Source organism: Pogoniulus pusillus, chromosome 3 (assembly GCF_015220805.1).
Source record: "Pogoniulus pusillus isolate bPogPus1 chromosome 3, bPogPus1.pri, whole genome shotgun sequence".
Taxonomy (NCBI): domain Eukaryota; kingdom Metazoa; phylum Chordata; class Aves; order Piciformes; family Lybiidae; genus Pogoniulus; species Pogoniulus pusillus.
In genome coordinates this window covers 12,853,723-12,866,969 of record NC_087266.1, presented here as the reverse complement: position 1 = coordinate 12,866,969, position 13,247 = coordinate 12,853,723, and the positions used below count along the sequence as shown (strand labels likewise).

Genomic DNA, 13,247 nt, shown 5'->3' with positions numbered 1-13,247 from the left:
AATTTGGGGCATCCCTTGTGTGGAACAGCAAGAACTAGCACAGTTTAAACACAATGAGATACCCATCCAGAATGTTCTTATCTACAAGAAAATTTATCTTAAATACATTACACTTTCACCACATTGCACAAGAACTGGTGTCAAGACAGTGCACCGAAGTAGTTCATGTATTTGCCTACAATTTCATGAGACATTAAAGGAACGGATTCTAAATAACTACATTTTAGTGCAGTTAACAAGAGGATGTGGTCTAAAGTTGCACCGGGGGAGCTTTAGATTGAATAGAAGAAATTTCTTCACTGAAAGTATTATCATAGAATCATAGAATCAACCAGATTGGAAGAGATCACCAAGATCATCCAGTCCAACCTAGCACCCAGCCCTAGCCAGTCAACTAGACCATGGCACCAAGTGCCTCAGCCAGGCTTTTCTTGAACACCTCCAGGGACGGTGACTGCCACCTCCCTGGGCAGCCCATTCCAATGCCAATGACTCTCTCTGGCAAGAACTTCCTCCTAACATCCAGCCTAGACCTCCCCCAGCACAACTTAAGACTGTGTCCCCTTGTTCTGTTGGTGGTTGCCTGGCACAAGAGACCAATCCCCACCCGGCTACAACCTCCCTTCAGGTAGTTGTAGACAGCAATGAGGTCCCCCCTGAGCCTCCTCTTCTCCAGGCTAAACAACCCTAGCTCCCTCAGCCTCTCCTCATGGGGTTTGTGTTCCAGGCTTCTCACCAGCTTTGTTGTCCTTCTCTGGACACATTCCAGCACCTCAACATCTCCCTTGAATTGAAGAGCCCAGAACTGGACACAGTATTCAAGGTGTGGCCTGACCAGTGCTGGAGTACTGAGGAAGAATAACCTCCCTTATCCTACTGGCCACACTGTTCCTGATGCAGGCCAGAATGCCATTGGCTCTCTTGGCCACCTGGGCACAATGCTGGCTCATGTTCAGCCTGCTAGCTACCAGAACCCCCAGGTCCCTTTCTTCCTGGCTGCTCTCCAGCCACTCTGTCCCCAGCTCCCCTTTTCCATCATATCTGCTCCTTTCCCACCCCCCACTGTGTTTTGCCCATTTCCCCCCAAACCCAGAGCACCTGGGTGCTGTTGAGTCTCCTCCCACTCCAGGTGTGGCCACTTTGCCCTCCCTGCCCACTCCCCTTTATAATCAGCTCCAGGGAAGGCAGAAGCCCTAAGTTTGCCCAACTGGGCAGAGGGATCCTCCTCCTCTTATCACTGGTGAGTCCCCATGGTGTTCACTGGGTGAATGGTGGAGGGGATTCAAAGGCCGGGGGGCCTGGTGTGGCCCCCCGGCAGGCAGGGTAGGTACCTTATGATCATATCATCCACAGGTGCTGGGTCTCCTTAGGCTGAGCTTCTCTTTGTTTAGGTGCTTCTTTCTGCTTGCTCATGAAGGGTTGAAGTACTTGGTGGAACTGGAAGCTCACAGGTAAGTAGCATTGTGTTGTCATAGTTGTTTAGATTGGAAAAGGTCTTGATGATCATCAAGCCCAACCTTCAACCTAACACCACCATGGCCATTAAACAACGTCCCAAAGTGCTATGGCCACATATTGCTTGGAAACCACCAGGGACGGTGACTCCACCACCTCCTCAGAATCGTGTTGCTCTAGGATTCTAGGGAGGCTGTGGAGTCACCACCCCTGGAGGTGTTCAAGCAATATGTGACTTGGGAAGACAAAAACCATAACCCCAAATGTTTGCCCCTTCCTTCTTCTTTCCCCAGCTTTATGTACTGAGTGTGATGTCATATGGCAGGGAATTATTCATTGGTCACTTGGGATCAGCTATCTCAACTTCACATGCACCTCCAGCCTATGTGCTGAAGGTATGTGTGAGAGGTAGGAAAAACCTTGTGTGCTAGTTTGAGGCAGGGTAGAATGTTTTGGTGAGAAGAAGTAGATGATAGGCTATGAAAGAAAAACAATGGTGATGTCTCCTTCCCTCAGAGTCTTGCTGAACAAGAATGTAAACATTAGATAACACTCTGGCCATTTTGTCTTCACTCTCTAGCTGGGCTCCGGCTGAGCTGCATCTCCCTAACCTCATCTGCCACTAATTTTGCTTCTTAACCTCTTGGCTGAACCTCTATTCTCCCTTAGGACTGGGGTTAGGTTGAGAGGGGCAAGGGGAAGATGCAGGGGTGGTTGAGAGCCCCTCCTGGGGACTCAGGTTTCTGGGAGGGGAGTTGTGTTTCTGTATTACCTTTTACCTTGTATATAACTGTATATACTGTAAATATCTGCTTGTATATTGTGCTAGCTGTAAACAAATAGCTTCATTTATATTCCCAGAACTGGCTGAGTCTAGTTCAGGTACTTCTAAAGTGTGGGGGGGTAGGTAACACCCAAAGCACACCTTGATGCTGTGTAAGAACTGCTCAACAATGACTAGAATCAACCTTGTGTTACCAACATTGTTTTCAGCACAAATCCTAAACACAACCACATACCAGCTACTGCAAAGAAAATTAACTCTATCCCAGTCCAAACTAGAAATATTAACAAGGAAGATTTAGTAGCAAAGTTGCTGGGCCTTGAATCTTTGAGATGTCAAACATTGGTATAGGCTCCCCAAAGAGGTGATTGACTCACTGTCACTGGAGGTGTTTGAAACATGCTGAGATGTGGTGCTAAGGAACATGGGTTAGCACCAGACTTGGTATAGTCAGATAATGATTGGACCTGATGATCTTGAAGGTCTTTTCCAGCCAAAACTGGCATGTGTAACATCTATGTTAACTTTGACTTAACACTTTTTATCACTTGTTTCATAGCTACCATCTCTCCATCATGCTGGTCTGACATGTTCCTACATCAACCTCAGCTGCAGCTTCCTTGCTATTAATTCAGGCATCAGAGACAGCACAAGAGATGATAGAGTGCTAACTGCTACATATCTCAAAGATCAGGGAAGGCAGTAAACATCTGAAAAATGTCCAAAAAAATGGTGTGATGTACAGCCAGGCCATAAAAGTATTTCCTTGAGATACACAGCACAGCTGAGTAAAAGAAAACTACACTACCAAGCTAGTCTCTAGATTGTGTCTTTGAGTCACCTCTCAAAGAGGTATATGGAAAATTAGTACACTATAAGCAAAGCACACCACTGGTAGTACACCCTTAGTAATCAAATCTCACGATAAACTAAAACAAATGCTGGAAGTTATCAAAATAATGCTGTTCATATCTTGAAATGCATTTTCAGATCTCCCTTACTTTTTCAAATGGTACTCCTCAAAACAAAATATAAGGTCTTCAAGGACACCTACGTAGGTGAAGCTGAACAACCACAATGCACTGAAGTGAGCTCAGACAGACATCCGATAAAGGATAAACCAAATAATTAGCCTAAGGTGAGCAAGTCTTTCACAAAACAGCTGCTTACCAAGCTTGTATGAATCACGGTGAATGCTGACTCTGAATGGCATAATTAATCTTAAAAGTAAATGCACTTCATTCTTATTATTTACTTCATCAAAATTGCTTTTGAAATATGGACAGCTCTACAGTCTGTCTGTACAGTTTTTGGCCCATAACTGTTATTCTTTTTCATGTCAGTTTCTTGGGAATTTTGTGCCTCCCCAAGAATGGCATTAACCTATACATTTTAACAGGGAAGCATCACAAAAATAAACCACAAAGTGTTTAAGTTTTCTGTCCTAGTATGCTTCTCATGTTATGCATCTGTCCTCTCTAAAATTTATAACAGATAATGTTTTCCTTAATGTAAACATTGTCCAGGCTGTTTTGGAGCTGGAGATTGGAGAAAACTGTAAGAAAGCTGCTGAGCAAAGAAACTGGCCTTGTTAATGATAAGAAATAAGAACTAAGAAATTACTTATATGTTAGGGAAAATGAGAGCAACCTCTGGGCAACCTGACCTAGTTGAGGATGTCTCTACTTATTGCAGAGGTGACTGATCTTTGGAAGGCTCTTCCAATCCAAACCATTCTGTGACTGTGTGAAAATAGAACAGCAGACATAAATGCACAAAACAGAGCTAATAAACTAAGAGTAGAAAATGAGCTTCACTATCAAATATTTTAACAGAGCTTTTCAAGTTTAGCATTTGATTGGTTTTATGATATCTGTGTCTGCACTGGTTTTCATAGAGCGGGAATATGGAGAAAAGGATTTGGAACTGAGGATCATCTAGCTCTTCCTGAGGTCAAGATGGCTGATTTTGGGAGGAAAAAAAGCCCTTAGAGCAGCTGATTTAACTGATCTACTTCAGGGGTGTGGGCACAGAGAGACAGTAGGTGCCTCATGCCTGGGACTATTCCAAGTCAGGTTGGACATGGCTCTAAGCAATTTGATCTAGTTGAAGATGTCTCCACTGAATGCAGAGGTTGGAGTAGCTGGCCTTTAAAGGTCCTTTCCAGCTAAAATCCCCCTAAAGGCAGGTCGTGGTGTGGTGCATGTTAGTAAATAGTACTAGAACAAGAGAAAATGCCTTGATGCTGCACCAGGAAAGGCTTAGGCTGAACATTAGAAAAACTCTTTTCATTAAAAGAGTAGCCGCGGACTGAAATAGGCTGCCCAGGGGGAGGGTTGAGTCACTATCCCTGAAGGTGCTTTAAAGCTGTGTAGCTTGGGGATGCAGTTTAGTGGTGGATATGGTAGAGTAGGGTTACTGGTTGGACTCAATGACCTTAAAGGTCTTTTCCAATGTAATCAGCTTCTATGATTCTATGATTTGAGTTTGTTGCCACATGACAGGTTAGAGAAAGAACTATCCTTGCTAAACTGATAGTTGGAAAGAAACTTGTAGTTTGTTCTGCATTTCAGACTGCAATGCCCTACTAAAACAAAAAGCACTTGTGGGAATGTGGAATTGCTCTAGTCATTTTCTCCTCCTTGAAGTCATAAGCTATATTATTCAGGGCCCTATCACAGGGTTGAGATGGAATACTATCATGAATTATATATTTATCATAGAATGGCTTGCATTGGTAAGGATGTGCAGAAATAATACACAAATGACATTGGAGTTCTGTATGGATTGACTCATTGGGAAATTAGAAATTCAAGTCCCAGTTGTTTTTCTTTCCAACTCAGAAATGAATACCAAAATAAGATAATGCCACAATTCCAGAATAACAGTAGCTATCCACTAACTGTAAAAGAAGTAAAAGGTGTTCAAGGCATATGCATAAAATCTGAATGTTCTGATGTTTAATCCTTCCACTCCTGTGACTGATGATCCTAAATTTCCATGGACTTTACTATGAGTGTCCTATAAGGCTGTGGTGGGAATTGATTCCTTAAGTACCACACAGAGGTATGGAAGTGGATTGAATTGCAACAGTCTCTGTGGAGAAAAAAAAAAGTGACAATTGGGAAAATGTATCATACCAAGAGCTCTGCCATCACATTCTCTTTATAGCAGAAATAATTAATAAGGTCCCAATTTTCAGTTAATGGTTTAGCTTAAACATATTATGCTCCCATATTTTTAGTACTGTGTTTTATCTACATATAATTTTGGAATACCATATGTCTGGGCAAAGCCTGAAATAAACTATAGTTTATGCTTAATACTGTGGAATTAATTACTTGAACCAGTATACAATTTACATAGCACATGTTCTGTTACAAGGTACACTCCATGTCTCTCATAAAATGTTTATTTCAGTAGTAGTTAATGTTGCAATAGTTTACTGTAGTTATTTTTAAACCAATTTATCTAGTAAACCTGATTTCTTTTAATGTGAATTCTTCTGAAGGATTTTTGTCATGTTTTCCCTCTATATTTTGTACCACTGGATTTTCAAATTTCTCACAAAATGCTGTACTGTAGTGAGGTACTGTTACACGTATCTTGAAGAGGGAGGGAAAGAGAAAGGAAGGAGAGCGGGAGGGGAAGAGAAGGGAAAGGAAGTGAAGGAGTCTTGCAGATATGCATGATGATAGGGTATTTTTAATTGCTTTTCAAAAAGCTCACAATTATTTCTTTGCAAGTAATTAAATACCTCTCCGGTTTTTTGTTTGGCTGGTTGGTTAAGGGATTTGTTTTGACTTTTATATTGGTGCCCATTTTTCAGACTTTGGTCCAGCCAATTATTTTGAAATTTCAGTATGAAATTTGTGTTTATTTATAACTTATTACTATAACATAAAATGTCTATCTATGACTTGTTATAGGTCTGCACTATTTACTGCAATTCAGGACACAATTTGAAGTAAAGCAGAGAAACAAGGATATATTTCTTCATGAAAAAAAAATATTTGTTGAATGCCATGCCATTGTAAATGTTTAGCATGTAGAATCTGTATAAAAGGAGCTCAGGTCAGCTCAGCAGACCAAAGTATATCCTTTTGGTGGAGACCATTCCAGTGTACACTCTTATGAAATGTACTTTGTGTAGACATCTGTGCTAGTTAGAAGCAAGCTGGAATGTTTTGGTAAAAGAACTAGATAACAGGCAGTGGAATGAAAAACAATTGTGTCTCCTTCTCTCACAGTCACGCTGAGAACTCTGGGAAGAAGAAGTAAACTTTCTCCATTTTGTCTTTTTCTTCTGCCTTTGCCTTCAGACCTGGTCACATCTCATTAACCTTGCTCCTACTAATCTTGCTCCCTAACCTCTTGGCTGAACCTCTCTTCTTCCTGAGAACTGGGGTAAGGTTGAGAGGGCTGGGGGAGGTGTTGGGGTGGTTTGAGAGCCCCTCCTGGGGACTCAGGTTTCTGGGAGGGGAGTTGTGCTTTTGTATTGTTTATCCTTTGTATATTTGTGTATATAATTGTATGTAACTGTATATATTGTAAATAGCTGCTTGTAAATTCTGCTAGCTGTAAATAAATTGCTTCATCTATATTCCAGGGTCCGTCTGAGTTAGCTGGGGCAAATACAAAGTGTGGGGGGGCAGGTAAGAGCCCAAACCATCACAACATCAAATCCTCAGTGTGTTACAAACTCACCCTTCTTGGACCACACAACTTGCTATTATAACCAGTCTTTGAACAGACTCCACAAGACCTTAGAAGTACAAGTTGTAAACCAACTCTTCAATTTAAGAGCTTCTTGAGAAGCCTTGCTGACACAAGACATTTCTTGTGTTTTTACAAGAAAGGGGCATAATGAATAAAACAAGGAGATAGCCAAGGGAAACTTCAGTCATTCAGGTTACAAAACCCCTATGTTAGCAGTCAGGCTAAACCCTCTTGATTCTCCAGATGGTTCCACCCACCATTGTGTTTTATGCTGTTTTGCTTTTTTATAGAACATATGATGTTCTTTACACCTATCTCTAATGTAAAGGGGACTATAAATAAAACTCACTGTAGAATGAAATGCTTGCTCAAAGTAGAAAACATGTTGGCTAATATTCTTGAATGGGTTTGGGAATCCACTTCTACTTAAAATCAGATCTGCAATAAGTTAAAATTATACTAATTTTGTAAAATATTTTTTGCTGTAAAATGAATTTTCAAGCATTGGAATGGGCTGCCCAGGGAGGTGATGCAGTCACCAGCTCTGGATGTCTTTAAAAGTCATTTAGTTGTGGTGCTTGAAGATACAGTTCAAGGATGAACTTTGTAGAGTAGGGATAACAGTTGACCTTGATGATCCTGAGAGTCTTTTCCAACTGCAATGTTTCTGTGTGATTCTGAATGTGCAGATTAATCTCCATATGGGTAATGTCAGATCGGTAATACAGATATGTCCCTGAGGGTGTTATCTGGTATCTGTTTATGTTACAGCAGTAGATAATTTGGTGCACTTGTCAAATAACTGGAAAAAGTAGTTACTTTTAGTAATTTTTGGTTTGTACCATATTTAAAAGATCACTGAAATAAGTGTAAAATGCCATAAATCACCCAAAAAATACAACTGTCAAATATCCCATAACTCTTACCCACATAAGACTTGTCTTTACAGAAAACAGTTTGTTTTTATTATGAGACTTAATCTTCTGACTACTAGAGTCAGAAAACACCAAGAGAAGTTATTTAGAGGAAGAACAATCAGGGATCTTTATTTAAATAAGCTTCTAGTCTTTACTCTTCCTTGTGATCTTTCTTCTTGTATTCTAAATTACAGTAATCTTTCTGCTTCTATTTGAAGTGATAGTTGATTTGTCACTTCTGGGCCTTTCATACATGTTCTCCATACTGCTGCAGATGTGAACAGGAGTGTTATAATTTCATACAGCTGGTTGAATGTATGACTAAATATATAATCTGAATGTATAAACATATATACATCTACACATGGAAAAAAATAAAATATTAAAAGTAATAAATAATTTATTAATTTCCAGATATGATTCTGCAACTCCTAATAGTATTTGTTATTTTCTGACTGAAAAATCTTACCAGAAGAGGGTGAAGTACATTAAGTAAATGTTTTTAAACCTGATTTCAGTAAGGAGTTTATAATAGAATTAAACAGAGCAATATACTAAAACAAGTAATCAATGTAATACTACAATACGATTTTTATGTTGCTATCTCATGGAGTCTTTTCATATATTTGTTTTTTCTTAGCTACACATGTTGTAAATGCACATTAAAAAAAACCCAACATGCCTTGCAGAGAAGAAAATGGTGATTAACATAGAAATGAAAATGCCTAAGGACGAACATGTTCCTTGACCATTGTTTGGTTTGTTAAATTTGAACTGAATCTCAGATTTGCAAGAGGAATAAATGTTGCAGATTTTAAATTAACAGCCATCAGGAGAAAAACTCTAGAGATTCATTCACCCTTAAAAGCAAGCTTAATGATGTCTAAAAAGTCTTTTTATAGATGGTAAAAAAAATCCAATAGAGTTCCTATAAAAAGAGTATCCCCTGAGTAGAAAAGCTATTGGAAATTACAGCAATTAAATCAAGCTTATAACACATTTATACTCATTTCAAGGTGAATTTGTTTCAGCGAATACCAGTTATTAGATCTGGAAGAAGGAAAATATTTTAATAAATGAATACAAAATTACTGAATTTATAATTTTTTAAAGGAGCAGGTTTTATGTAATCAGGAAATATGTTACACATTTTGTGACCATGCTGATGAACTAGCTGCAGAAGAACAAGTAATTGCAAAGAGCAATATGAATGTGCAAGCAGACTCAAAAAAAGCCCCATCACAAACCACTTTAATTGCTTACAATGTTCTTAATGTCTTTATTATATGTCTTACAAAAATGAATGGGGTTTAGATAGTAATTTTTATGTATCTCCTTTAACAAATGTATTATGCACTGGAAAGAGATAGCATATTAATCCAGTTTAACAGGCCGCTCTGGGAGCAGTGATAACACAAAAATCCACCTGAAGCAAGCAGGGGTTCTGATGTTCTGTTTATGCTGTTCTGGGTTCATAAGAAGACTTGCTAAACAGCTTATATGGAAGTAAATATCACAACTAAAAAGGAAAATGTTATGTGTAAGACTCTTACATAATGAATTATCTGCTTTTATCCCTATCTAATTAAAATTCCATTGTAGCTATTGATAATTGTTCTTTCTGATAGAAATTAAAGGCTGTTCTCTTCCAGTATGTTGTTGAGGTTTTCTTTATGCTCCAGGGTATGTCAAGACATACACAAACACGAGATCTGAAAATTACAATATTGAATAATTCACTCTGCAAATGAAACAAAACTCAAAGAAGCAATATAGATCTAAAAGCTAAGCTACAGACTTTTGTACTTCTGCTTGAGAAAGCTTCCAGCTGTGACTAAAGCTTCAAGGAGTTTGTCTTCAGTGTAAACTTAAGTTAAAACTTCAAGGGATCCTCTTCATCTGAATGCTGTTTACAGACAGGAGCTTGTAGCATCCTTTAGGGTTGATATACCAACCAGTAAAGGTAGTTTGCACCTGGTAAAATCATGGCACTCAAATTTAAGTAGTTTTTGTTTCTTAACATCCACTTACATAAGAGCCTGTTCTGAAAGCAGGTGCAAACAAATGTATAGCAACACAGCCTATCACACCCACTGCACTGTTACCTGGGTTAAGGTCAGATAGTTATAGAATCAAAGAATTGTTTTAGTTGGAAAAGACCTTTAAGACTACCAAGTCTGATCCTAAGCCATGTCCCTTAACATCATATCTATGAATCTTTTAAATAGCTCCAGGAATGGGGATTCAACCACCTCCCTGGGGATCCTATTCCAGTGTTTGGTGACCCTTTCAGTGAAGAAGTTTCTTCCCACATCAAATTTAAACCTTCCCTAGTACAACTTGAAGCCATTTCCTCTTGCTCTATTACTCAGGTGACCAACAGTCACCTCTCTAGCACCTCCCTTCAGGTCCCTGTAGAGGGCAATGAGGTCTTCCCTCAGCCTCCTTTTCTCCAAACTAAACAACCCAGTTCCCTCAGGCACTCTTCACAAGACCTCTTCTCCAGATCCTCCACCAGCTTTGTAGCTTTTGGGCCAACTCCAGCACCTTAATGTCCTTGTAGTGAGGGCCCCAAAACTGAACTCTGTACTCAAGGTGAGGCCTCAGCAGTGCTGAGCGCTGGGCTGTGATCTCTTCCCTGCTCCTGGTAGTCTCACTCTCCCTGGAACGGGCCAGGATACTGTTGGCCTCTCTGGCCACCTCCGCACACTGCTGCCTCATATGCAGCTGGCTGTCAGACAACATCACCAGGTCATTTTCTGTTAGGCAGCTGTCCAGCCACTCTTCCCCAAGCCTGTGGAACTGTATGGGGTTGTTGTGAGCTTTCTGAAGTTCAGTAAGGCCAATTGCAATGTCCTGTGTCTGGGTTTGGGCACCCTCCCGTTTCAATACAGACCGGGAGATGATTCGGTTGTTTGTAGGTTGGGAACTATAGGATTAAAAAATCCTCTAGGGGTGGAGACAGGAAAAGTGTAAATTTGTTATTCAATCCTGTAGATCTGCTAATTCTTTATAAGCAGGCAGCACTTTCTCTTCTCCTCTCCTTCTTGTCTTCTGTGTCTGGTGGGAGCTACTTATGGGGGTAAACATGTAAGGAGTGGGCCTGTTTGTTTGGGCCTATGGATGGCAGAGGCACTGGGTGGGAGAGAGGACTGGAGCCCTGGGGATTGTAGATTAATTTTGGGTTGGGAGAAAATTCAAGGGGGTCTCTACATATCCTGTATATGCTCTATAATTTCTTTCTGTATCTTTCCTTTCAGCTTCAGTTCTGCATTTCTCTCCAGGTCATTTAAAAGAGTCTCACTCTGTTGACTCTTTAAAAACCATGACAGCCCTGCGGAGAAGTACAGGGGGATACTGGTGTATGAAAGGATGGACAGGAGCCAGCAGTGGGTGTTTGCATCCCAGAAAGCAAACTATATTCTGGGCTGCATAAAATGAAGAACAGTCAGCAAGTCCAGAGGCCTTATTCTCCCCATCTAGTCTTCTTTTGTTAGACCCCACCTGGAGTGCTGTGCCCAACTCTGGGCATGTATCTGTTGGACTGGATGCAAAGGTGGGTCATGAAAATAGTCAAAGGGCTGGAATACCTCTCCAGTGAAGAAAGGCAGCAGGAGTTAGGGCTGATTAGCTGGGAAAAAAGAATGCTCTGGGACAACCTCATTGTGGCTTCTGATACATCAAAGGCAGAGGTCAGATTGATTCTGCCACAGGAGCTTAGGAAAAATATAGAGATAACATTTTTACCAGGACGTGTAGTAGCAGGGCAAGAAGCAATGGTTTTAAATTAAAAGATGTAGGTTTAGGTTAGACATTTTTAATAGTGAAGGTAGTGAAATACTGGAAGAGGTAGGCCAAAGAAGATGTGGATGCTGCATATCTGGACATGTTCACAGACATGTTGGATGAGGCTTTAAACAACCTATTCTAATGAAAGGTGTCATGTGGTGGGGGCATTATAAACAGACAATATTTAAAGGTCCCTTCCAGTCCAAACCATTCTATACTTCTATGACCTTTCTCCACTTTACTAGTTTCATAAAAATTAATATTTTTTAAAATATATTTTTTTGTTGAATTTCACACGTTATATGATTTGAATCTCTCTTTTAAGATATATATTCAATTATTCAGGTTTAACAAATAACATTAATGCATCCTTAAGTTATTTTAGTATTCTTTCATGTGATTTCAACTGATGTTATTTTTTAAAGATAGAAAACCTTTGGGAGAACTTATGTGAATCTGTATCTCACTAGCTCACTACAAGTCTGTGTGGACAGTTCATGGGTGAATATGCTGCATCCATCTGCTTTTCACCTTTTTTTTTTCTTTCATTGTGGGAGGTAGGTCCTTCTATTACCATATCATTGATAGCTCTCTCAATTATGTTTTCTTTTTATCTGTCAAACTCCCTTCTTTAGACATTATTAAAAATAAATATATCTATATTTCTATTAATATTCTACAAGCCCTTTCACTGTAGTCTCCAGAGTTTCTCTCTATTGTGATATTAATTTTCTTGACCTTGTTTCTCCATGGCACTCGGTGTGACACGTTATATGATATTCAGTATGGATATGTCATCTGTATTGTACAATGGGAGGGAAGCAAAAGATTGTATGGTCTGTATAAAGTCACAAAAATAGTCCTTTGGATAACTGGGAATCAAATCTGAAATGCTTGAGTATCATTCTCATATTTTAGCCCTTTTCTGTATGCAGCAAGCAAGCTAAATTTAGGTTATAAATTTGCATGTTACATGCCTGTATTCACACCAGTGCTGAAAGAGAAGAACTATTACCGAATACACTTGTGGGCAGAAAATCTGTGTCCTCTCAGTATTCTAATTGCCTTAATATCCTATAGCAGATGTTTCACAGCTTTCCTGCCTGGAGAGTCCATATTTGGTTTTATGATTTTGATTTTTTAAAAATAGAAAGAAAAAGCTTACCAGGGATTGAAAACACTGGCAAGCAAATATGTTAACTGTAGCCATAAATTATTTTCAGCCCAAATTACTGTTTATTAGTTCATAAATATTGTAGCTATCATTGCTATTTGTCTCTGAGAAAGAAAACATGCTTGTAAAATACCAAACTTTCTGGAGAAAATCTTAATCTAAATAAATGTTACTGTTATATGTAATAAAGTATTGTGATATTAGAGATTCGTTGTCCACTGCATTTTGTCATTCTTAGTGTTAAGTGTAGCCTTGTCAATAGTTCTGCTCCTAAAGAAGAGAAAGAGGGAACCAAGAACTATATTTGGCACTTACATTTAGGTAAGTGTACTAATATCTACTTATGGGAACAGCCCCTTCAAAACTGTACAGCAGTGTGAGACAACTTGAAAACAAATGTTTCCAAAAC

The 13,247-nt window shown here is 39.4% G+C and overlaps 1 long non-coding RNA gene across 1 annotated transcript; it reads left to right on the top strand.

The window, feature by feature from the left end:
- Positions 1 to 1,354: 1,354 nt before the first annotated feature.
- On the top strand, positions 1,355 to 13,043 carry LOC135173597 (uncharacterized). Its single transcript, XR_010301385.1, has 2 exons — positions 1,355 to 1,451; positions 11,136 to 13,043. It is a non-coding gene; the product is annotated as an uncharacterized LOC135173597 (long non-coding RNA).
- Positions 13,044 to 13,247: the final 204 nt, after the last annotated feature.